General features: G+C 42.2%; 1 protein-coding gene across 7 annotated transcripts in view; it reads left to right on the top strand.

Annotated features, from left to right (window-relative positions):
* Positions 1 to 23,986, top strand: part of LOC135496636 (transmembrane protein 47-like) — a 60,369-nt gene that overhangs the window by 9,551 nt on the left and 26,832 nt on the right. The window contains exons 1-3 of one of the 7 annotated variants that reach the window (XM_064786057.1): positions 4,933 to 5,221; positions 21,232 to 21,350; positions 21,579 to 23,281. The exons of 2 other annotated variants lie outside the window; for them this stretch is intronic. The gene's annotated coding sequence lies outside the window, so the exon portion shown is untranslated. Of the gene's footprint in view, positions 1 to 4,932; positions 5,222 to 19,894; positions 19,932 to 21,231; positions 23,282 to 23,986 lie in introns of those variants that run through there. 4 more of the 7 variants (XM_064786060.1, XM_064786059.1, XM_064786058.1 and 1 more) reach the window with 4 other exon arrangements.

Genomic DNA, 23,986 nt, shown 5'->3' with positions numbered 1-23,986 from the left:
AAGGAGGGCGTTTCTAGATCATTCGGAATCATCGGCAAATATCTACCATTCTTTGCGGAATCGATGCCAGTATATTGTTCTGGATGGTGATGACATAAGGGTATTTGAGTTCGTGTCGATGCATGGACTGTACTTTTCATTATTCATGTAGGCGACCAACGACATCTTTTTACTGCTGCGACCTGCGATAATAGTTGTGGCATGAACAGAAGTCTCTCGTTACGGGGCCTGTTGCAGGTGCCTTTAACAAGAATCACTCGTCGCTGCGCCTTGCGATAAGCATCAAGCCAAATAGTTACAGGTGCAAGAGTTTGACATGTCCAAGTCAAGAGTGTTCAGGCAACAGATTTTTCTACTGTGGGTTTGAAACTCCGAGGTTTTGGTCTCTAAAGAACCAAACCTCAATCCATCTCCATACAACGGACGGAGACTTTTTCCGGGGGGACATTTTAGGCTGCTACACTGGTTCTACACGCAAACAGGCTCTTAAAAGTCCCATAAACTAATTATCCGAACCCATTTATGGTTTATAGAAAATCAAAGAGAATAAGCTGCAATCCTGCACATCTAGCTCCGATATATATCACTATTTTCCATTGCTGTTAGGATTACTCGCCTAATTAAATTGGATTTTTTAATTAGTCTCCCTTTTTGATTGATGGCCATTTTCCGGCGTCTGTTGGCTATTTTCCGGCATGTGTGTCGTGGATTGATAGGACGAGGACCGGAGTGCCGTGGTGGAATGGGATGAGGTATTGGGATGGTAATTGATGGAATGCATGGTTCTCACCAGAATCTTTCTATTCGATTTCTTTGCTCGTACATTGCATTCTGAGAGAGACTCAAAAACCGAGATTGCCTGTGGCTAGGTTCACCGGCATCAAGAAGAATTTTATGCGTTATCAAAGTCTTGGCGTCAATATGACATGAAACTGCACTTTACGCAACGCGAGGAATGCTGGTTGTCTGTTAAATGACTTGCCCACATGACAAAATCTCGGTATGCCCATGATTATAGATGATATCTCCACTTAATTTGTTACAACTGCACGATATTCTCGAAACGTATTCTCCAAGTGCCTCCTATGATTTCCCAGTAGTCTGCCAACAGGTGATAGAACCTCTCACCAGGACTCGCATGAGACCATCGCCTAGATTTATTACATTTTGGTCGACTCCGGGTAAATTATGGATGAGTTTCTTCCCGGAGGAGCCATAAAGAGCAAGCGCGACCTTCAGGAATATGTGGTAACGATACAGTCATACTGAGTAGAGGTATCATCAAGTCCTTATATATTCTTGGTATCATGGCAAGGTATCATGGATAGCTATACGAAGATATTAGGCCACCGAGAATGGGATAACAGCAATAGTCTGAAAATCATTTTTTGAGTGGTTTTGTAACGTAGCGTCATACCTTTAAGGCTCAGATGCACAGTTCAACCTGGAATTTAGGGAGTTTTTGCAAATCCCCGAAACGAAGAATGGAGTAGGCTTCAGAGGCGTAACAACACAGCGGTTAGCCCTGACCGTCTAAAATCACGTACAGTGCAAAATATAAACATGACAGAAAATATCTTCTTTTCATCATCAGCTGATTTCGACCACCCAGACATTGTCAAACGGATGTGAAGTGTATCCATACTGATCGTGCCTCGAGGCTGATTGGAATAGGTTATAGCAGCACTGATCAGAAACGGACATGGCTCGAAGAATAATCATTTTCATCAGCAGCTGACCTTCGACTAGCCAGATATTGTCAAACAGATTTGATCTGTATCTATATTGATTTGGCCTCCGATCCGGAATGACTCGAATCATATTTTGTCTCTTTCCCGGTGGCTCTACACAGATTGTGTATGCAGTGTCCCATAAAGTATCATAGTGCCGATCAGTTGGCATGACAGGGAAGATTACTCGAGCTCATCATCCGGCGACCTTCGACTGGCCAGGCATTGTCAAACAGATATAAATCGTATCAATATTGACCATGCCTCGGGGCAGATTGGAATAAGTATCTGATATACATTGTATCATGTTGCGAATAGCAGCACTGATCAGATACTCTCATGACTTGACAAGAGGAATAATCATTTTCATCATTAGCTGACCTTGTCATTGTCAAACAAATATGAATTGTATCCATACAGATCATGTCTCGGGACTGATTAGAATATCAGATATTGTGAAACAGATCTGAACTGTATCTGTATTGATTTTGCTTTCGATCTGACATGATTCGAATCATATTCAATGGCTTCACATCGATTGAGTATGATAGGTATCTCATAAAGTATAGTAGCGCCGATCAGTGGGAATGATAGGAAAGATTACGCGTGTTCATCATCAACTGATCAGACATGGAGACATGACAAAGGAGATTTTACCCCCGTAAATCATCGATTGATCTTGGACGAGCCAGACAGTGTCAGACAGATATGAACTGCACAATCATGTACTCCTCTTGATCATGTCTCTGAAACTGATTGGAATCAGAAATTGCCTATTGGCTGTCTTCGCATGGTCCTGTATATGAGATTCACCAAGTGATAAGCAGTAATCAATGATTCCGCATGATGTGTGTACATGAAGTCTCTTCTTCTTCAGCGTTCGCTCTGCACTTGGAGGTGATTTTCTCCAGGGAGTATTCCTCCTCCAAGGCGGGATGAGCGTTTATGGTTGACACTACGGTTATGCGCCAGTTGGGTTTATTGGCCTAGTGAATCCGACTTCGGCGAGAGGTTGAGTCCACGCAAGCTTCTCATGTTTCTCACTTGGTGGGGTCTTTAACCTACCCTGGCATAGACACCAGATACAAGGGAAGAGCCAGGAATAATTAGTTCCTTGAAAGCCACGCCGGTTCATCAAGATATACAATCCTGGGTTCTCCCTGGGATTGAACCCGGGCCCGTGCGTGGTAGACAGCAGTGTTATCCAATATACCAGGCTTGAAGCTCCACTCTTATACATGAAGTGAGGTTCTTTATGTTTGTGTCGCTCCAAATAAAAGGAGTGGCGACACAACGCGAAACGCGAATGTCAGGCGCCAGGAAGGCAATCTGTTCCCACAATTTAGTGGCGGCTAACCAATCGGCTGCATCGGGAAGAGCTACCAACGGGGCTCGATCTTTGAACTTCTGTTCACGGGGCGGACACCATTGCGAAGGACTTCTTCGTTCTTCTGCGATCTTTCTGACCAAAAGCCATTCGCCAAGGACACAAGACCCCTTTTTTTGGGGGGGACATAATAGAACCCGGGACGCATAAAGATGCATGGTACCACGGATGTAGAGCAATATCCGTGATGGTATCTCTTGCAACCTTCCTCATACTTTCTCTCTTTTCTCTTTTCATAATCGTCTGCTGGTGTCGTTGTTGCCATTTAAAGGTAAGTTTTCATTTTTAGAATGCACTGAGTTACATATGAATGACGCTTCCAGATATCCTGAGCATGTCAGGGTATGAACTTTTTAGATGGCCTCGCACTGCAGTGAGTTTTAGATATGAGAAAATGAAAAAAGTGCCCACCGACCAAACCTGAATGACCATTCAATGCATGCTATGGAGAGTACCAAATACCAAAATAATCTGTTAGGGAGCAAGAAATCCAAGAGGAAGCAATAAATCCAAGAGGAAGCAAGAAATACAAGAGGAAGCAAGAAATACAAGAGGAAGCAAGAAATACAAGAGGAAGCAAGAAATACAAGAGGAAGCAAGAAATCCGAAGATGTCTCAAAGGAAACTTCCACTTATCACAAGTTCGCCCCCTGTACACTGTGTAGTGCATTGATGTACGGGGGGCGAACTCGTGAAGTGATCAGTAAAAATGCTGAAGTTTCTAACCTTTCGGGACCTCTACGGAGTCTTTCTCCTTCTTCCTTAACCCTTCATGGACATTTTACAATCCTTTTGCCCCTTACTGACCATTGATGTGGTATGTACGTAGAAGCTTCTCTCTCCCCTCATGACATAACGAATGTCAACTCAATCGGCCAGTGCTTTCCTGCCATGAAGACCCCAATACTGATATGGCCAGTCTGAAAGTGGGTTAACTGCGGCCGTACCGGCACGCTACGTCTCCGCATGCCAATATCAACATTGCCTGTCTGAGATGAAACGCTATTTATCGATTACGTACCACTTTGTATGGAAGCTTGTCTCTTGGGCCAAGGGGAGGTTCATGAATTATCCCACATTCTTCCGCATATTCACATATTTGGCCGGGGTATTGTGTTTGAGATTGGCATATCAAGGACTCTTGTGAGAAGATAAAATGAATACATTTATGTAATATTTACGGTTTAAGGAATTGGCCGGAGTTATTGTTTTATCTCATTTCGCGGAGACCTGATAACTGAATGAAATTGAGTTGTTGTTGTTGACGCCCATTAGTTCGCAAATGAGACACAATTGCATTCTTAACTCTTCTTAAAGGTGAGGTTCGGTTGAACTCGCCTAAGTCGGATTGGACCAACCCTTACTCGAATATCAGGCTGTGACGATTCCTACTTATGCGCGTTGGGACTCACATGCAACAAGCAATTGAGATATCAAAACCTATTCACACGATAGTGTGTTACTCCTGATTAACATTTTCTGATAAAGTCAAGCGTTTCACGTCTACAGTTTTTAATCTGTCACAAAAAATGGTTGTGTATAAACAAAGATTTACATGTAGACTGTACTGCATGTCTCATTCTTTTCGCACGTCACCCAAACAATCCGTGAACTCCAGCACCATATGCCAAATTCAATACTCTACCACAGAAATTCCTTCGACAATTTTCCGGAGTGATAAAGCTTCGAGTAGATTGACGACCGCCTCGCCGCAGCGCTAACGTTGCTGCTTGGAAAGATTCGTATATGCGGCTGGCAATATTATACTAGGCCATATCGATCGATTCGTAGCTGTGCTGTACGGAGACTTCGGTCTGTCAGTGGATTCAACTGAGCGAAGAGGAATAGTCAGACTCAGGAACATTGCTTGAAGATTCTACAGGAATCCGCGGATGACACAATTCAACTTTCCCAGTACGTAAAACGGCTTCACTGCGGTTGTGCTCGCCATTTTTATGCCAACACGTGGTCAGAACGGACATTTTGGACCAAGGGAGGCAGGTCTATTTTGAATTCGTGTTCTGGTTCCCTGGATTTATTGATTCAGTGCTGTGGATAGCTCCTCGTGTGGTGGACCATATTGAAGGACGTTTGTAGGAGAAAGGTAGGGTGGAAATAAGAAATTGACAAATGGAACGAAACTGGAAATTGCTAACATCTTCCGCGCTATATTGATGTGTCAGTCATGTCATATTCATATCATGAGGCGTCCGCTCATGGCGCATACGTTCACAGCCATACCTGCATCACCTGAAAGTAACGTTAGCTTGGCAATGATTTTATTCCAAAAAAAGATTAGTGATAATATGAGAAGTTGTGTTAGAGGAACGTTATTGCTTCACCTACAAAAAGCTTGCTGTGACTGAAGCCAAATTCGTACTCGCCGACGCATGGCCATCAGCGTCCGCGTTTTGTATTGTTAATTTCCGCGCCACTGTGGTATACGCAAGTGACAAGCCATGTAAGCGCTATTTAGCTATTGGCTATTAGGCAAATGGGTAGCTCCGAAATATCGTTATATTGGCTGTTAGAGCGATGGGTAGCTTCATCCCAGATACAATACATCATCATGATTAAAAACACAACCTCGGGAGGTTGTAAATAAGCCTGAAATTGATTGTCTGCGGCAAAATGGACTGCATCCTCCGATAACATGTACATGTGCATGTATGTTGATATTGATTCATGCATCAGTGCATAAGTGTGTCGGTGCAACACGTATCTCATGTACTCAAGGAGGCAATGACGTTGCCAGTGCATTATTCATAGTGTAAAACCTTAAGGAAGTGCCGTAATGCACTGTACATGTAGATACACGTATTTTGTGATAGATGATAAAATGATACCTTTTGTAGGCCTATAACTTGTTTGAACAATGTCCTTTTCGACAATCTTGAACTCTCACGAGTTGCGTCCACTTCAGCGGCCATTTTACGCTTTGGACTTTGCCTTTGGAGCTCATCAGCAATGAAGCAATTCAAACTCTTGATTGGTCAAGTCGTCTCTCACGTGTAGACTCATGCATTACATTACTGTATTGACTAATCAGCGCCACCCGTGGGAACTAATGGTATTCGGCTATTGGTCAAGACGGCATTTGTTGTGCAACCAGTCCATCTTTACTGTTGGGTGATATGGGTTGCTAATTTATCAAGCTGGGCTATATGGTTTTTCAACTCGAGTTGCTGATGCTGAAGCAAGGTACTGATTTTTTTGGTGATTTTTTGTTGACTTCAGCTCGAGTTTATAAAATGAAAGTCCTTTTCAAATGTTTCTACATTTCCTTCTAAACTATTGGCGTTGCTGGATTGTTCGATATCTCCTCATTTCTCACATGACAATTTCCCAACCTGAACACGATTATTTGCCCATCTTATGTCTTCAAAGACTAGGTGATGACCGTCCGTTATGTCACGAACCTCATCTTTTTTCCGTACCTAGGTACACTAACATAGAACTACAATTCTCGAATGTACGCACTGTGTTACAAAACTTTTCATTTCTGGATACGTACAATCATAGCTAACCAATCATATAATCGTCTGTAAAATGTTCCTGGCTATGTCTCCTTAAGAAAAAAAGTTTCTCTGGAGTGTACTGTTGGTTACATCTAAATTGACACAAATTAATCAGAAGTGAAGCATGTCTTTCTGAATCCTTCTTTTATCAGTCGGAGACAGACTCCTATTTCAACATACCCACAGCTATTACGCGATGAGCAGCGCGGATCCACCAGTCGGACATGATGAAACTGCTTGACAAACCTTCAAAAAATATTTGCCACTTTCTTTCCTCGATATGAAAGAACAACTTCAGCAAAAGAGACACCGAGGGACAATCTCTCAGAACACGACAACCCATAAACTGTCACAAAAGCTCAGATTTGAGGTTTTAGATCCCAGAGGTCATTGATTAACATTGGTAAAAACGGCAATATCTCCAAAGAATAAATGATGATCGTGGGCTAGATTTGATTAAGCAGCACTCGTGAAGGTGCAATTGGATTAGAGATTCGCGTAATGCATCAAGATTTAAGGGGAGGTAATTCGATTTGACCGGGAAATCAGATTGTTTGGGAAGAAGATTTCTCCTTTGGTGAAAAAAAGTGGATTCTGATTCAGAGGATTTGAAGATGATGGCCTTCTCTAAGATGGCGTCGAAATGCGAGCACTTTCCCTGTAGGTATTGGTGTAAATGGTGTTTCACGTAATACATAATTCGAAAGGGGGGGGGGGGGCGTGATGAAATCTGACCGGGAAGTCTGATTGTTTGGGAAGAAGTTGTTTATCAAAGGGTAAGAAGATTTGAATTCTAATTCAGAGCATTTAAGGATGGTTGATTTCTAAGGTGTCGTCGAAATAATCCAAGTGTTTTACATAAGTATTGGGGTTGGAGGAATGACAGAGGTAAGCCAAATTGGGGACAAATTATGTTAGGAATGTAATGGAATTTGCCGGGGAAATATGTGTGTTTGGGAAGAAAACTTGGATGGATCCGTACGGGTTTGAAAGATTTTTTTCCAAAGGACGACATCACATCTAGATTCCGTCCTTCATGCTGCTGAAACGGTAGGGGCTGTAACGTACTGGACAGTTCCTTGTGTTCGGAGAGATTGGCCCTTAATTTATTGTTATCTGGATTGAGTTTTTCGTATTTGGCTGGCAAACCTGAAACGATTTGCCGAGCACCCCCTGCCACCCCATCCTCCCTTAAGATCGAATGCACCTCAAGGGGTTAATTGTTAGCCCGTAACCATGACGCGACTGTCATCTAATCACGTGCCGATAGATCTTGATTGATGCTGACAAGCACACGTCATCAATTTGCACATTCATAAGAAGCGCTCTCCAGCACGATGCGTCTTTATGATGGTAGGTTCCCTGAAGGAATGTGATGCAGTTGGTATTCAGGCAAATGTCAATGCAATCAACGAGAATATGGCTAATTGGATGTTGCATAGTGCAATCTGTGGCGCGATTCCCATTTGCACATGAAATGTCTAAAAGTGTATTTTGGATTTTCCCAAATTTGGTCTAAAAACTTAAAAAAAGGTTCCTGTGCTTTTTGAAAAACCTTTTAGGGGTTTTTAGCCCAAACAAATAAGCAGCCTAAATGGGTTTTTCAAAGTAACGAAAAACCCTTTGAGCTTTTTTCAGAAGCTCACAAACCTTTGGATTTTGTGATTTCTCTTTTGAAGAAGGTAGATGGGCAGCTTTTGAAATAACCTGCCCACTTATTCCTTTTCTTGACATTCGTCCAAGTCTCAGAAATATGAGCTTAGTTAGACTACCATCCTATCAAAACGTGTCAAGTACCTCTCATTCGTTTGGCTCGAAGTCGTTCCTTGAGAGATCTCCTTTTATACAGCTAATGAGCATGACTTCACACACAAAATGTGCATCAAAATCATCTATAACGCCGTTGTAAACTCTTGTAAAAGCCATGTTTCGGAACAGCCCGAGGTTTTTGGAATGTTGGCAGTAATATAGATTTCACACGTTATTGAAAAGGAGGAGCCGTGAACATGCTTAACTTTCCAGTACAGCAATAGCGTGTCTCAGGTGCCGGTACAACCCTTAATGTAATTAAACACAGAATGGCCACTAACTTCAGATGGAGTTGGAAATTACTCCGGGTTTAGTTCATCCTAAAATTACTAAATTATCATTGCACGCTTTGGGAATCGACATGGCAGTGCACGTTTAGCATGTATCACCAACGTCATGTGGTATAATTTTGTAGCTCTTTTTAGTCAGATGATGGGCCGGGAATCGAACCCGTTACCCTTGGATAGAGAGTCGGACTGTTTAGATATACTTGCCCTTAACCATTACGCCACCCTGCTCCACGATTCTGTTCAGCTCAAAGCTAGTCTTTTCGGTATTCAAGTAATACCATATGAGGGGGTAGGGGTCTAAAGTAGTGCTTACGCCACCCCGCTACACGCTCCTGTTTCGTTCAATGCTATAGTCTTTTCGGTATTCAAGTAATACCATACGAGGGGTAGAGACTTAAAGTAGTGCTTACGAGGCGGCGAGGAGTGCTAGATTAGACGCGACAGACACTTGGCTGTTGAGTCAGTTTGGCAAGTAAGAGACAGTTCAATGAGAAGGTATAGATATTTCCTTTAAAAGGACAATACATAGTTCATATTTCGTGAATATCGCTCAGTGTATACCAAACACGGCATGTCATGGATATCACTAGTCTTTACAGTGTCGTCACATGCAATGCACGCGGTCAATTTTATTAGAAGTATCCCATGCACATCCCCAAGTAAGCGCAATAAACCGTTGGCGTTAATTGCTAGTATTATGCGAGACTGGCAGGCTTACCCTTTGTTATTCCTATAGAGCTGGATTCAAGGACGGTGGATGTTTGACTCTCATATTTTGGTGTCGAAACCATAGCACCCCACTGGTGGTCTCAAGTATATGGCCAAACACCGGCCGCTCATTTGGCGCTGTCATCACACAAAACATCCGTAGTCTTCACCTAGGATTTTGCTTCTTTCTTGAAAACCCACTAAGTACCAAAACAGGAACTCACGAGGAACAATTTCCGGCAAACGTATATCTGATGTCGCGCGGCTGTTAAAGGACTTCCGTATATAACTTCGGAAGTGACATTTAACCTTTCGAGAGTGGCTCGAACAGAATCACCCCTGACCTTTTCTCATTGATTCTATAAGCAGACTGCACGTCTGACGATGAATTTATTCGGACTGGCAGTATTCACAGCCGTTACGATAAAGCCGATTGATTGCGGCATTATGTGCATCGTATAACATTGCTGGATGTGCAGCAGTCTAAAATCTGCCTGGAAAAGTGTCCGTCCCTATTGTGTGGTGACGGGCTGAGGCGTGTGGGTTATAGAGAGTACATGTATGTGATCTGACGTGTGACAGGAAGGAGCCTAAAATGTATATCACCTGACCGATGTCATCACTGCACTCATAAGGTTATAAAGGACAAGTTTTAAATATCCAAACTGAAAACGAAGATAGATTTCCCATCGACGGGTCGAGTCGATCAACAAGATGAACGACCATTCGAACGTTCCGTTGGTCAGTTCGATCTTTACTCGGATCAATATGACATGTGAGGATTAGTTCGGGCCTTGGGCGATCACATGCTGTTAAATCCATTTATCAACTGGGACACTAGAGTGATACTGGTGTACATCTCAAATGGATAAATGTTGATTTTGAAAGAACTTTTCTATCCGAGCTGTACTTGGTGAAATCCATCTACTTTTAAAAGAAGAACGAGTTATATTAACATCGCTCAATAACGTAACATGTACGAAGTGTTAAATTTCCAACGTTGACCTTGCACTGAAAATTGTATCTTATCATCATGGGCTCAATTTAGTTATTTTAGTCAAAATCGAATTCGAAGGGTTTCTTAATGTATAATTAGGTTTAGCGTGCTTTTGGTTTACAATGACGAATATATTTTGAATGAAGAAATCACCATGATGCACAATTCTCTGCTAATGAAAGACGAATGTTTTTGGAGGTTAAAAAAACCCGCCACCCACTAGAAATACTGATCAGACTTGATGAGGTGTTCCTAAAAAGCGGACGCGTTCCTAATTACGAAGCCGCTGCAGTTCTCATCTGGTGGGTGCAGTTGTCAGTATTTCTTTTGTGATGAATGCGCTGGCGATATCTCCAATAATAATGACGGATGAAGAAATATTGACTATCATCAAGCAAAGTATGGCCTGTTGGAAGATTGGATTTTGTGCGAGGCAGAAAAAACGCCACCCATGTTATTGCCTTGGTCACCGCTGCCCTAGATGTTTGCCAATATGCACAACAAATTTTCAGGTGGTGTATATCAGTTACGTCACGTCAGTTTTCGTCGTTACGGTATTCCGCCAGGGCCGCAACTCCCTCTGTACATTTTACATACAGAATTTCTTCCTCGATTCGTGACTATGTCTTCTGAAGAGAGGGTTTTACTCACCCCATTGCTTGCATGTACAAGCACTTGAACAAACTCTTAGCGAAAGTGATGACTCTGTACGTCAGTTGCAGGATGTAATATCCCTGTCATCTCCTGATTGGATTATAATTAGCTCAACTAATTAAATTAACATTCAGTTTATGTTACCATCACTAGTAGTAGACAGGTCTAATTGACGTGATTCACTCTAGGCTTTTAGCAGGCTTCCGTATTGGAATTTCCATTAAAGGTAAATCTGTTTACTTCAGGAATTCTGTCGCTTTTGCTGCGAGCATTTTCTTGCCAGGGAGTGTCTGGCAATGCATTTCACGGGGCAACGGTAGCGATGGCCTCATGGTCGAGAGGTTGCTGGCGCGACACCTGGACGAGGAAATCCTTGGTTCATCCACTGGTCGAGTTCAGATGAGCGCATTATAGAAGCTCCTTCAATCTGCGGGGCTGGTTTGGAGTCACCAGACTAAAGTCTGATTACTCGAAGGTTTTTCAAAGCTCCGCTATCTGCTTACGCCACGTTTCTATGTTCATGCATTCAACGAACTGGGTGAAGTCTTTTGATGCCATTCAAAAATGTTAAATTAGATTATAGTGTAATGACGACACGAATAGATCCGATGCCCATGGCGTAATTTCCGGTTTGACCCATAGATTTCGTATATCAGTCAAACTCGAGCATCTTGTACATGTAAGCATATTGACTATAGTCAATGAAGTAATATATGGATATTGCGCGCCTCCTAATTCAACCTGATTGCTCGGGGAATTTGTGTTGGGTGCCAAGGGGTCACAATCAGACAAAACAGCTGCTTCGCCAGCTCTGTTAATGGCTGGAACTGGTTTTATGGCAATTGTTGGACGAGGATGGCCTCGTTTAACCTTCGTTTATATGAAGAAAGTATCAGTAATGGATCCCAAACCAAGTTTGAAGAGGGTGAATTAGAACGCCTGGATACATCATGATGAACTCCCAGCGGTATTTTGCCTCCGTACCGCCGCCGGTGTCTGGAAGCGGAGGAATGCCAATACATCGAGGGTCAAGATGGGATACATATGTATGCCGACACTGGCACCAGTATTTAGACCGTTCTAAAGAGGAAAGCAAGACAATTTAGTCGGATTTACTCCTTACAGATCAATTCCTCGATTAGTAGATATCGGCGTGTTGACTAAGTTCAATATGCGAATGTAAAACCATAAGCGCCCGCGGCTGAGATGGAAATGGTTTTTCATTCTGACATTTCATCTCCAACGAACGCATCGCCTGAATCTAACATTTAAGGAATCGATAGCCAAGATGGAATTTTGCAAATCCGTTGATTGAGAGCCGTAGTTGCGTATAATAAATCCTGTAGTTTATTGCTCTCGTTTCATATCCGCTGCTGGCCTCATTTTAACATTGCAATACGCAGTCTGCGAACGAGTTTTATTGTCGAGGTTTGTTGGTCCACAGGTCGTTTTATGTTCGCGATGAAAGGTTATTCGCGAAATCTGCAAAACGAAACCGCCTAAAAAAGTGGCCGACCTCGACTCCCAAGGGTCAGTGCGCTCCCCCACTTCCGGTGGTGCAGCCATCTTGAATTGCTAATCAAGTAGTCCCCGCATGAAGAGATGGCGGGTTCGCTAGGATGGAAAAATATGGGCCCGCATTTTCTTTGCTGTGATTTATGACATTAACTACCATCGCAATCTTGCGAGCATTATGAGTTATAAATCATGGTTTAAACATGTCGACAGGAAGAGCATGACGCGAATGGTGATGCGATGCAAATCAGAGCTCCCTTATCAACAAACAGCAGCTTTGATTATTCAAGACTCTGATTCCTCATTAGGAGTCTACACCATCACAGACTCGTTACTGTAAACTGGAGTTTGTTAATTTCTGGTTAAGGTTTTTTTTCAAGATGATATTGATAATAATCATGATTATAAAACTAATACTATATGTACATGTACATGAAAGAAACAAGAAAATGAAAAGAAAAAATTGATTCACGGGGAGTCGAACCCGGGACCACCGGACCGAGAGTCCAGCATTCTAACCATTGAACCACCAAGGCTTTCATGTTCGCATCGTTCACTATGGTATCTCATAGCTGCTGTCACCTCCGGGCCCAATATAATGTTCCAAGCTCCGCTGATTTGCGCTCCCTCTCAATTCATGCCCCAGGATAGCATACTTCATCCCGTAACTAATCTGCTCGGGGTCTGAGACCTTGTTACTCAAGCCGCCCACAGGCCAATCGAATCCACTCACCACGCCAGCATCTGATCCGTTGCCCGTGACGATTACCCTGGACATCGCCCCAGTCACTCCCGCGGCTAATTGAATTAACCAATATCCAATGCCATGTGCCCCTGAATTACTCCCTTCTTTCCATTGCCCCGAGTCCATCTTCCATTCCTCATCCAGTCATCGACAACACTTGGCCATGATTAACCAAGTCCTTCATCTTCAATCCAAGCTCTCATCACCACTTCTGCCCATTACTTGAACACTCCTGCGACAATCTCCGCACAATTCACTGACCCCAAAGTTACCATGTCAAGTAGGCTGATGGAAATCGATTTGCAGCGAAATCTCCAAATAGGCAGCGTGGATTATTACAATGAAAGGAGGCTAATGCCGTAATCGTACGGACACGTCTTTGAAAGAAAAAAGCTCATTCTTTCTCAAATAAGTGGATCCGTCCCTTTACTGCATGAAGACGACCTAATTTGCATTAATTTATTCAACCCAATCACCCATTTTAATCTGAGCAATCCGATTAGCGATAAAGAAACCGCTTCACATCACGGGCGATGTTTCAGCCAATCGATTACTCTGGCAAACATCCATCCGCCAGCAACATGATTTCAGCGACCTTCGTTGAGCTGAGCAGTTGTCCCGACCATTTCCGAGCATAAATTCAGTAACTGAGACACACAAAGGTTCAGATAGTTATCATAAGATTATGCCCGGAACACCCCAACCATTAAAAGGTCCGCCATCCATCTTATGTGTGTTCATTCCACCACGCGACTGTTTTTATTTCCTCCCTCCTAAATCCTGATAACTTGCCTGCTTTCCTAATGCGACAGTCATGGCGTTCGTGACACCCCATCAAGCCAGTGATTATCTATGTGCTCTGCTATCGACCATGGCGACCCGGGGGAGGCTGGAAACTGGTAAAGTTGGTCGTGTATCGATCACGGCGGGAATGGCAACCAGCTGATGTGAATAACACAGGGACATGAACGGTTCGGAGGTGTTTCGTCGTTACCGCCGAGGGTTTTACAGCGCATCTTTTCTAAACCGTGGCATATGTTGTCAGCCCAATCTTTTATCTGCTCAAAAACAATACAAACTCTAATATACAGTAAGTATCCATTGATATGGACGTCAAGTGCAGTCACGCCTCAGTCCTCAGGAGTGGGTAAATGAAGAGGTCGGACCAACGCACGGCTAGCACCGATATCCAAGCATTCGGGTGGGAGGGTGATTCGTGAGCGAACGATCAGCAGCGAAGACCGCCCGTCAACCAACGTCCAATGATCAGCCATCGCTACTTCCCAGGTACCTCTCCACCTCTTCCCAAAGGCAAACTGGAGGGAAAGGGGCCTCGCGTGCTTACGGTGGCGTTGTTGGGAAGCAATTGCGATTCGGTGAATTAATGTCGCATCGAGCCGCGGAGACCCGCCGAACAGCTGAGATATAAACAAAAGAGGTCGCCTTTGTAATATCAAACAGGGTTACATTACCGTCGACTCGAAAATTCTTCACTCGATGGCATTACGGCAATTTGTTCGGCGCTTTCCTGCTGTGTACATTGCTGTACATCATACATGCAATGCACGTGCAATGGACGCCGTAGTGGCAGAGAGAATATGCTTGAATATCATATTTGCTTTGGAGATTGCGAATTAGCCTAACACCATTGCACCCTCCTCAACACTCGTATGAAAAAAACAACAACTCCTAATTTAAAGAAAAATTCCATGAATCATTTACGGAACTGCAATTTCCTTGGGAAAAACAGCTCGTCTTCGTGACTTGATTGGGTGATTGGATGTTTAGTACGATCAATTACATCGAAACAAATTTATTCAAATTGATACAACAGTTGTATTTTTTTCGAATTTAAATTCGGTTGCTGTAACGATCGCGTTGTAGTGCGTGACTGGAACTGGACGTGATTTGGGTTTTCAACACACAACACAAGGATGTGGCGAGGCCAGAATGGCATTTTATTCTTTTACATCTTGAAGAATTTTAAAAAGCAAGTGTTGAGTTGTCACCTGAATTAGATGACCGAATAAAAACAAAAGGGTTTCTTTAAGAGGTAATTTATTCAGAGAATAAGCTATATCGTGACTCTCAAAAGTGAAAATATACGGTATGATCCAACATGACAATATAAGAGGCATCAATATAACGATATATTTGAATAGAATTTACAGCGAAATACGGAATCACGTGATTTTTCACTGTTCTAAAGAACATTTTACAAAGATCATCAGCACAGATTGACACAGTCAATCGTATACTGAATGAGGTATTTTAACAGACCAACTAACATTGTTTATCAAATATAAGTTAATCTTAGAAAATGTCGTTAATTTGATACTTTGTGCGCCAATGTTGGCAGGAAATTTTCTCAAACACCAAAACGCGACCTTGACACAACCTTATTTGCTACACAACCTGCACCAGCAGATGTACAACATAATTACCAACATACAATACAAAAGGCGAACACGTGAAGTTGTATATACATTACCTAATTACACTTAATCCCTAGGTGACAGCTCATTGTGTGACTTATTACAATCATTATGTTACAAGAATTTGTTTTGGTTTTGAGTAGGCTAACATGAGCCAATGCATTACGCAGTGCAGTACATTGCAAAACATGCTGCAATGTACTGCGCCGTGTTATGAATGGTGTTTTCTCAGAACAGTTTAAATCAGATGACAACTGCACACCAGCTTTTTGACATCTGGCTTGATGAAAAAGGAATAAATACCACCTTAGCCACGGCGAAACCTTGTGCGGGGGGGGGGGGGATCGGGGGTTAGGAGGTTAGGAGGTAGTTCAGCTTCACGTTTGGACGTATAATTATAACGCTCCGCCGTCGTCTAAAACTCTTGTTCAGGAACTCAGCTGGTTTAGGGAAAATTCGGCTCGAAGATTCTCTGTGGATTACTTTGCCACCTACTGCTGCTCTTGTGCCTATTTGTTTATCATGACGTGATACAGAGATTAAAAGAGGAGGCGTTATTTTTAGCGCGTCATCTCCACATTAGTGGATGAAAAACCATTCGGATTATTCTATAAATAGCCTTGAGTTGGCCTAATTGTCATACTGCTAGTATGAACACGCCGAGAGTGGGATGAGTTCTTTTTTGGCAAGGATAAAAACCCAAAAATGGAAAGTCGATGGAAAAGTACAGAATTCTATAACAGAAAGTAACAACAATACTACGATCTGATGGTGCCTTGGGAGAGCTTTCCGACCATTGCTCTCTGGCAAAGTTCTGTTTTTTCCTGACGAAAAAGGCGGCAAAACCTTCAGGGACGATCTGTATCTGATTCCATTTCATCCAACTCGCCTGTATAAAAGCTTTAAAATGGCGATTAAGCTTCATCAAGGTCATCTTTGGCTCAGTTGTCATAGTAACGGCTACATACTTTCATGTTTTTGCATTTGGAATAGAATTGCGACATTTGAAGCTATTTTTATATAAAGAAAATAGAGTGATCTTACATTCGAAACCCTTGTTTGAATGATTGTCTGTTTGTAATATTGGATTTCATTTCTGTTAAGTCTCAGCGAATGTGGACTTCGTTTCGTCATGTTAGTATCAAGGCAAACGTTCAATGGAGTTTGCTTTATTTGTATGGCTTAACACTATTCATAGACCGTATACTGAAATCTAAAGTGATATTGATGAAACTGATATCGTTGCATCACATCCGCCATGAATCAAACAGAACACATAGTGGGGTGTTAACAATTGGTGGAGGGGTGGGGTGAAAGAGTATGACTGGTGTGGATTTATCACATCGCCGTCATTTTCTCGCATCAGACAGTTATTTCATCATTTCATTACTATTCTTGAGGATTCCTTGTTTGTAAGATCACCTTACATCTATCAGGCAATGTTCGTGTCGAAATCGAAATATTTATAATACGTCAACAACATTCATGAAATCGCAGAGCCGACGCCCTGAGCAGAAACAATTGATTTTCAAATAGAACAATACAAGTTAAGAATAACCATTGATCACCAATGGAAATAAGTTCAAGAATCGTGCCATGCGATACTTTAGTGTTTGTGATATCAAATATTAAAATTACCAATTTCTAGTGATAAACAATTATTTCTTCGAGTTCGTATAATTATTTCCTCCGACGCCAGGTTGAGAAGGTCATATCCACAAGTACAGGGCCAGACATCAAAAGGTTCGAGAATGATCAATGCGGGAGCATGTTCATTTCTGAAATGTCACATCCATCGTGGATTAATCTCAATATCTGGATAAAGTGCTAAACAGACAGTGGGAGTGCTCAGTGACATTTTCTGTGAGTTGCATTTCTATTTATTCCCCGCGTTCTTTGGGTGTCTGCTAAAGTTGACATTAATGATTATGTCTCGTCAAATGCACCACTATCCATAGTGTATCAATAAAAATGATACACCATAACAATCAACCGCAGTCGTTGTTTTTTGGGACGCCCAGTAAATCTGGTGATGAATTTTCGTAAAGGCGCCCACTGGTGGCTGCATCCGAAGGATTATTCACCTGCGACCATTATCAGGCGAGCAGTCGTGGCCAAGAAGAGTAAACACCTAGTTAGTCATGGGTCGGATTCTAATCGAGCCGGATGATATGTCACTCAAGTAGACAGAGACTAGATAGAAAACATTATAACTCAGATATGTAACTCTAAAGCGCCACAAAAGCAAGCAGGTTTTCTCGCTGCGACCTGCCAAAATTATCGCTAATGAGTGATATAAAGAGTGGTCTTCTGGTAAAACAGAGGTTGTGGCTTTTTTTTATGTTGATCCCAGGTCGCAGCGACCACCGATTCTTGTCGCAGGCACATGCAATGACAATCGCAAAGAGAGATTTTCATTGCATGCGATCACTTTCGCAGGTTGCAGTGACAGAAATTGATCGTTTTTTGGACGCTTTAGCCAAGTAATCTTCACCAATATATATATATTATTCATTTGCTTGGCAAGAGCGGCCTTGCTGTGCTCTTCACAAACACTTAGACCGCATCAGCCCCAATAAAACAAGCGACAGTAGCCAAATCCTCAAGCTGGAAATCTAATTCTTCCATGCCGCCCAGTACTAATGGTCAAAGTTGACCTCTATGCACGAGTCACTCTATTCTGACGTAAGAATAGTGTGGACTAATTCAAATTTCCATCCTTCAAAACCCCATCCAAATTGACGACAAACGTCCATTTGCTCTCCATTTCATCTCAACCTGACCGAAGTTAGTGTACGCATCTATTGATGAATTGTATACACTTTGTCAAGTGACTTCAGGAAGCTTGAGTTGAACTTTAAAGCGGAAGTTAACCTCTCCAATGACAACCATTACCATGTCATCGCCGCTTCACGAATACTTCATTACGCAACTCTTTAATGGAGGAGGCGCAAAGTTTCCGGAAGTCGTCAGTGACTTCATTACCGCCGGCATTTGGTTCCGAATTAGATCAACCTTTGTCGCTTTCGTCTTTTTTATGGCAGTTAATGGCCATAAATAACATCCTATTGTCGAACTTCTATTAACCATGTTAACTAGTCTAACACTTCGGAATCTCTTCAGTTTATGCACACTTTACTTCGTTACAAGTGAAAAATGGTGTCAACAATCCTGTTTAAGCGAAATTATCCAGGGACGTACACATGTAATGGGAATGTTCTGAAATGTTGAAAACCTCTTTGATATTCAGCGCAAGCGTATTAAGAAGGCGTTGATATCAACATGAGGTACATTGTGTACTTTATTAATAAGGTAATGGACATTAAGCCTACTGGATATATCGTTGGTAACCATGGAAACCAAGAAAAAGAATACAATTTTCAGTTTACTTGCTTACAAGTATACACCAGAGTAAACTTGCCTCCCTTTCCAAATTCTCTGAAAGGTGCGAAAGTACAAATACCCTGTGTGTTGAGCTAGTCCCCGATATGTACGGAAGTCTCCAGGGCTTAGAGACTGATTCAGCTTTCCATCATAGCTGCCGGAAACCCTAGAAATGAATAAAGCACGCTAGGGCCAATGGTTCTTCTCGTTTCACAGATAACAGATCATGTGCAATATAGTTACGGGAGCGAAAAGACGTCTCTCATAGGAAATACTTCTGATGGCGAACAACACGATAGCACACCCAGCAGGACTGACGTAGAAGTTTATAATGTCCTAACATACAATATCCGGGACAAGGTTTCTGTTGTACACTCCATCTCTGCCAATAAATATCACTATCTCTCGGGTGTAAAAATAATCAGCCATCCAGGCAAGTAATCAGATTTACTCCGGTGCTGCTGTAAATCATGACGTCAGACACCACGTGGCTGACATAATCTTGATCTTCTCGAACCGTTCCTGTCCGAAATTGAGTTTGGTCAATTTAGGATCTCTGTTGATGTGTTTAGGGCCGTTAAGGCTCGGAGGCAAATTGATGGTGATGGGTGCAGTTGGGGACATAATGGATGGGGTATTGGAATTACCATAAAGCAATGGCCTGCGCATAATGGAAAAATGTAGAGAACACGGTGTACATTGATATCGAAGGGAGTACGCTTGACCCTTTAAGGTTGGCATCAACCTTGTACGTGAAATGTAAGTTGGGATATATTATTTCATGACTTCATATCCTTTGTTTCGAAGATAGTTAGACAAGGGTTTTGACATTCCGTAAGCCACCTGTTATGCTCTGTATCAGCAGTAGATTCTACTGTTGGGAGTATCATCCCAGTCGTCAAGTGTCATTGACATGCTGCTAAAAATACCAACGACACCAAGGCGAGGGGATGTGTTTGTAACATTATCTCGAACAGGTCGTCGCGAAAGCCCGGCACTTTCCTGAATGCATTAGGCGTTGGCTTACAACTGTAATTGGCCACAGGAAACAACCTTTCCCGAGACTAAATATCGAGTGCATGTGCTTTTGTAGCCGTATCGCATGTCGTATGTTATCAATATTGTTGTCACGCGGTCAATAATGGCGGGCTGTTGGTGTTTAGGAAATCAGTCTCCCCTCAGCGTGTTCGATATGAGGTCGGCATTTGATGGAAACAGCATGCTTCCACGAATACACCTTATACCCTTAAAGGACGAGAAATTATATCTTGGGCGTTTTAGCTGTGCTCTTTCATCTCTTTGAAATAATCATTTATTAAGATTGTACCAACAACTTTCAGCAATCAAAGCCATACACTGAAGTAAAGTACATTTACACTAATTCCCCAAGATCACCTGCTCGTCAGTTCTCGGGAACGTCGCGACTCTCCGGCACTCAAGTATCATTTCTATATGACGACGTCTCAATGCCTTTATAACACGTTTATTGGAGAGTTATGACCACCAGGCTTCGCCCCCGTGACCCCTCGATCCCAAGCTTTCTTCAACCTGGTTGGCGAAGAGGCCAACCTCAACGCCAAGAAGTGATTAATTTCACAATGTTTGACAGAACAATCTAGGATTATCATAGGTCATGTGTGAGGAGTATTATCGATCAGGCAGCAACTCCAGTCAAGAAGCATAATATCGAACGTTATCCGTGATATGTTTATAAATGCTCTTCTACGCCAACCTTTTTGAAAATATCCCCGAGTCTTCTTTCTAAGAAGAAGATGATGTACCATTGTTGCGTAAATTGATTAACAAAGGATTTGATGACACAACGGATCTTTCGTATTCCGTTCTTCGTCGTTCGTTGGTATTGGGAACCCTGACCACTGAGCCAACTTTGGGCGCCAACGAAAGGGTTCCGCTCCGCTTTGATTATCATCCCTGACAGTCACTGCCAATATTTGCAAAGAAATCAAGCATAAACGTTACTATTTACAAAACCACTATGTTATTGCATCTTTATTTGCAGTGAGAGTCATCCCTAAACCAACAATTTCATTGATTTCAGCGCAAGACTATTCGATCAGGATAGAATAGCGGTCACGTGTCATCATACGGGTCACTGGACACAACATGGCGTCGCGGAGTGCATCTGATATTGAGAAATCGCTTGGAGCAATCTTGGGGGTAGGGGCAGTTGGTGAAAACAACATGATGACGATTAAACCTTTTCTTTGGAATCCGTTATTTAAAAAATCTATCTACTGTTGACCACAAAGTTTTTCCTTGCGCTGTCTTTTAGCTTATTTTTTAGCTGATTTCTTTTCTTAAAAATCACAAGAAAACGAGGTTTTCCAATCAAAAAGTTTTTTCTCTTTCCAATGATAACCGTCAAAATGTTGTTTTCCCGTTTAGTTCCTACCTCTCCGTGGGTAAAAACGCCGGATGAAACTTCTCGAAGGAACAGTTAGAGCGTTATTGAAACTGTCGCGGATGCTCAAAACCTGGATAGGAACAGATATATGGGAGGTACTGGCTACTGAAGTCGGGAAACAGTTGATACGGAAGGATTACCTTATGTTAAAGAACACGTAAGGACTTGGATTACACTGTTAAACGTAACTGTCGCGTGTGCTAACATCTGGTTTAAACGGAAGAAACTTGGATGTACATGTATTTGCGACTGAATATTTTTGAAACATTTATACGGAAGGAGTACCTGATATTAAAAAACAGGTAAATACTTGGATCACACTGTTGTACGAGTTGTCGTGTGTGCTAACACCTGCTAGGAACGGAAATTTTAGATGTAGGCTTATTGGCAACTCGAGTTAGAAAACAATTATCGGGAAGGATTATTTGCCAAATGGTTGAAAATACGTTTGTGAGCTAATTTGGGGGATTACAGACGCTACCAACGTGCGCACCTTGATAGTTCGAAAACAGTTGATACATGTATAAGCTCTCACTACCGAAAGACAGTGGGTTAATCCTAACCTGATACGTACAAACCTGCCCAAGTAGCGCAAAGCTAAATGTAATTATGGATCAATTACTGCTACTAAATCTGTCTCTAACGTAAGACGGTTACCAGGGTGGCGCTATAATGCGAAACGATTTATACGGGAAAATGGGACTATCATTACAGGGGAACCGTCAATTGCCTAGTTTTAAGACGATATCAGGAGAGAATCGATATTTTTGATCTGTGCTTTGATAACGGATATACAGGATTGAGCATTGCAAATGAAAGCTAGGGTTTAAGAAAACGATAGCGGTTGAACGGAAATATTGTGTTTTTTTATAGGAAAGTCTCTTACGTGTCGAAAAACTGTATTTTGTATTTCACTGGCTATTGAAAGACAAAGTGGACAAAAGGGAAACGAACTGGACATATGTTATATTAGGCTTCACATGAGTAGATACCGCCTCACCTTTGAAAGCTGGAGATAGAAGGAAAAAACTATATTCTTTCTTTGAAGGCAGGTGAAACCTAAGCACATCTTCCCGGATATAAGAAGGGCATAAAAAGGGTTATCAAACTACAAGTGAAGACATATTGTGTGAACGTTATTTTCGGCAAACAAAACGTCTTTTTGTAGATCTTCGAATTCACTAGCATTTGTAAAAAACCAGGAGTATTCTGTTTCTTTTGCATTCGTGACGCCAGACGAGGCTAAAAATTGCGAAATTCAAGCACATCACTAAGGAAAGCTCGCAAACACACTGCGGAATTTAGCATCGACTTTTCGCTAAAACTCTGTCACTGCCCATGACGCTGCCCCTTGTGTAGTCCTTCCTCGGAAAGATTGTGATATTTCCTGGCTCAGCTGCGCTGGATTACACTGCTCCTTTCTTAACTCTTCGTACACATTGTCTAATCGTTTAGGTCTGATATCAGAACTTACAGGACATGTTCCTTTCCTGTCACAGAGTTGGAGACAACTCTGGATGAATCACAACCTCTTCAACTGTTGAACTCGTCGTCCGTTTGCAGTTGAATCACAAAGGAAGGAGTCTCAAGCATCAGATACCTTGAAGGATCAGACCGTTAGAGTTGCTACGTGTAAAGTAACAGCTAAGATCTACAGCTAAGATACATTTTATCAAAACTATAGGTAAAATCAAGCGTAGATTGATTTAAACTGATCTTAATTTATGCTTGGTAAAAGGGAAGTTCCAACACAATAATGCAATGTATCTCATCATTGGTGGACGTCTTCTCAATTCGATTGTCTGATCCAGGGGAGAGCAGATACATTACGATTTTCCCCTTACCGTGCAGTTAAAGAAATTCAGGCCTAGTCCAATACGGAATTGTCTTTAAACAAAGCCCGTTCGAACCCAGGCCTAAATTCTCACTGTTCTACTGTCTGTCAACGGATTATCAGGGCAAATCTTGATGACATCGACCCCCACAAAACAACTTTCATGGGGTCTATAGGCCTAGACTAGCAAGGACATATAGACGTAATGTAACATTACTGATCAAAGGCCAAGGCAAATTTCGCAACCAGATGTTCTTCCATGCCTGTGGCTGCAAACTGTACGATTTCTGGCTCCTAAACATAACTTGTATTCTATTGAGAATTTCATCGGAAACTGCACAGAAGTGACAACGTGGATCTATACAGAGGTTGTCTGCGTATAACCTTGAGGAAACAATTGATCCTCTGTAGGTTTATCGGTTTTCTCTCGGCGTTCGTGCTGTCATGCGAATAAGATATTGTTGTTCTGGCCAGCAGTAGTGCTCGGGTGTCGCAGAGGAGAAAAGACAATTATAGTTGATGGCCTGTGTAAAAAAGAAACCTAACCTTACAGTC

This window comes from Lineus longissimus, chromosome 12 (assembly GCF_910592395.1).
Source record: "Lineus longissimus chromosome 12, tnLinLong1.2, whole genome shotgun sequence".
NCBI lineage: Eukaryota > Metazoa > Nemertea > Pilidiophora > Heteronemertea > Lineidae > Lineus > Lineus longissimus.
The sequence above is the reverse complement of the archived record's forward strand: the minus strand, read 5'-3'. Positions and strand labels throughout refer to the sequence as shown.